Below are 2,987 nucleotides of genomic sequence, written 5' to 3'. Positions count from 1 at the left end.
TTCAGGACCCATCTTTGTTTTTGTTTTGTTTTGTTTTTTCCTTACTTAGAATCAAACCTTATAACAGGGTATGTTCTTCAGTCTGGGTTGATCCTGGAAGGAGAAAGCAGTTACATAAAAACCTATGATATATGGGTCATGCCTGGGTAATCCTAGCTACTCAGTAAGCTGAGGTCTAAGGATTGTGGTTCAAAGCCAGACTGGGCAGGAAAGTCTGTGAAACTTTTAACTTCAATTAACCACCAGAAAACTAGAAGTGGCACTGTGGCTCAAAGTGGTAGAGTGCTAGCTTTGAGTTGATAAAGCTCAAGGACAGCACCCAGGCCCTGAGTTCAAGCCCCACAACTAACAGAAACAACAACAACAAAGTGATCTTTCTTTCTGTTTGTCTATCTATCTGTCTGTCTGTGTCTCTGTCTCTGTCTGTGTCTCTCTGTCTCTCTATCTCTGTGTGTCTCTCTGTGTCTGTGTCTGTGTCTGTGTCTCTGTCTCTGTCTCTGTCTCTGTCTCTCTCTCTCTCTCTGAGGCTTTAATTCAGGCTTTGGGGCTGTCCCTGAGCTCTACTCATGATTTTTTGGTGGTTATTGGGAGATTAAGAGTCTCTCAGGATTTCCTGCCCAGGCTAGCTTTGAACAGTGATCCTGAGATCTCAGCCTCCTCAGTAGCTAGGATTATAAGCATGAGCCATGAGTTCCCAGCTAGAAATTTTGTTGTTCTGGTAGCTTCTTTTTGTCTTGTACATTATTTCCTGAAGACAAATTCCCAGGAAGGTATCACTGAGTGAAAGGTTTATAAATATCTATTTGGCTTTCTCCTCCCTCCCCCCCCCCTCTCTCTATATATATAACTTAACAGTCCTCTGAAAGAATTCTACTGTATCATTGCATCTTGAATGAGTATACTATCTTCTTTCCCCAGCCCTTTGTGAGAGCTATAAGGCAAGACTGGTGGATTCAATAATGAAAGCAGTCTTTTGTGCTTCTGTCTGTGTGGGTTTGCCCTAGGGCCTTCTAACACTCCTTGAACATGATTTATGACATAAGTATGGTTATTCCAGAATAAGATCTCACATGAGTTGGTATGATTCGCCCTTCCTTGATTGACTTGTCTTTTTGAAGTCATAAGATCAGCAGAAGGTTTTCCAAACAATTGATTCAGATAACAGCTCTTACTCCTGTGTGGGATAAAAAGTAATGGTGGGTTTTAGAAACAAGGACTACACTTTAGCTCTCGATTTTTCATTCTACACTTGGTACCAAAAGGTTGAAATAAATCACATGTTGAGCAAATTTTCAGGCTCCCTCCCCAGAAATTAAATTTCTAAGGAACCTTCATAAACAACAACTAAATTCCAAGTTGTTTATGTTGCTTAAACATGTTTATGGCTTAAACCTCTAAACTATACTTTAAGAAACACGGCCCTACAGGGCCAGAGAGTAAGAATAAGGAGAAGTAAAAAGAGAAGGGAAGGAGAAGCAACTCACATTATCTCCAATATGCCACAGAAACTCTACAGTGTCCAAAAGACCTAAATATGGAATGATTCTATTTTCAAGACAATTTATGCAGTTCTTACCTACTTAAAGAAATTAAGATTGTCCAAAAGCAATGCTTCATTCATTTTTTTTTTTTTTTTTTGTCGGTCGTGGGGCTTGAACTCCGGGCCTGGGTGCTGTCCCTCAGCTCTTCAGCTCAAGGCGAGCACTCTACCATTTGAGCTACGGCGCCACTTCCGGTTTTCTGGTGGTTTATTGGAAATAGGAGTCTCACGGTCTTTCCTGCCCGGGCTGGCTTTGAACCGCGATCCTCAGATCTCAGCTTCCTGAGTAGCTAGGATTACAGGTGTGAGCCACCAGCGCCCGGCTGCAATGCTTCATTCTTGTGTAGGTGTGTGTGTGTGTGTGTGTGTGTGGTGTGTGTGTGTGTGTGTGTGTGTGTGTGTGTGTGTGTGTGTGTGTGTGTGCTAGTAGTGAAGCTTGAAGTGAGGGCCTAGGCGCTGTCCCGGAGCTTTTGTGCTCAAAGCTAGCACTCTACCACTTGAACTATACCTCACTTCAAGCTTTTTGTTGATTAATTTGAGATAAGAGTCTCATGGATTTTCCTGTCCAGTCTGACTTCGAACCTCCATCCTCAGCTCTCAGCCCCCACCCCTCACCCCCAGTAGCTAGGATTATAGGCATGAGCCACCGCACTTGGCTAACATTTCATTGTTTTAACTCCCATAATAGAGATGCAGGTGTGTTGTACATCTTGTAAAGACCATATTTGACACTGGGCTGGAACTCAGGCCAGAGTGCATACTCTCCCTTAGCTTTTTCACTCAAGGATGGGGCTCTACCGTTTGAGCAACACTTCTACTTCTGGCTTTTTGCTGGTTAATTAGAGATTAGGGTTTCATGATTTGTCTGCCAGGGCTGACTTTGAATCACAATTCTGATTTCAGCCTCCGGTGTTATAGGTATAAGCCACAGGCACTTGACCAGAAATACATTTTAGTAAATATGGATATGTATATTGACCGTTAGATTCATAGTCACTGAAAAATTCTTTACTATAGAGTGGCTCAGGATTACAGTCCTGAAAGGATGAGCTATTTAGACTTTTAGGTTTGGATTCAAATTAGTGTTCGTTGCAGAACTGAGCCCCAGGTACATAAATGCCCTAACCTATGTTTCTCTCATAATAGAACAGGAAGAATATTTACCTTGTGTGAGAGTGTTCACAATGCCTCATATCTGCAGTTTCTCTAAGCAGTGGACACTTGTTCTATCATATCTAAAAGGTATACCTAAAATATCTAAGGCAGAACTGCTTTAGATATTTATTTTCAGATGTAAAATAGCAACTGATGCTCTCCAAGTGAAGCTGGTATTTTCTCTTACATTGTTTTTAAGGTGTAGCATTTTAAGCTTTAAGTAACAGATTGTCCTGAAAAATGTGTAGATTCCCCCACAGAGATGGGAAAAGACACAAAGCAGCCATTTTGA

This window comes from Dipodomys spectabilis, unplaced genomic scaffold, assembly GCF_019054845.1.
Source record: "Dipodomys spectabilis isolate Male_0828 unplaced genomic scaffold, ASM1905484v1 ptg000069l, whole genome shotgun sequence".
NCBI lineage: Eukaryota > Metazoa > Chordata > Mammalia > Rodentia > Heteromyidae > Dipodomys > Dipodomys spectabilis.
Note: the sequence above shows the minus strand (reverse complement) of the source record.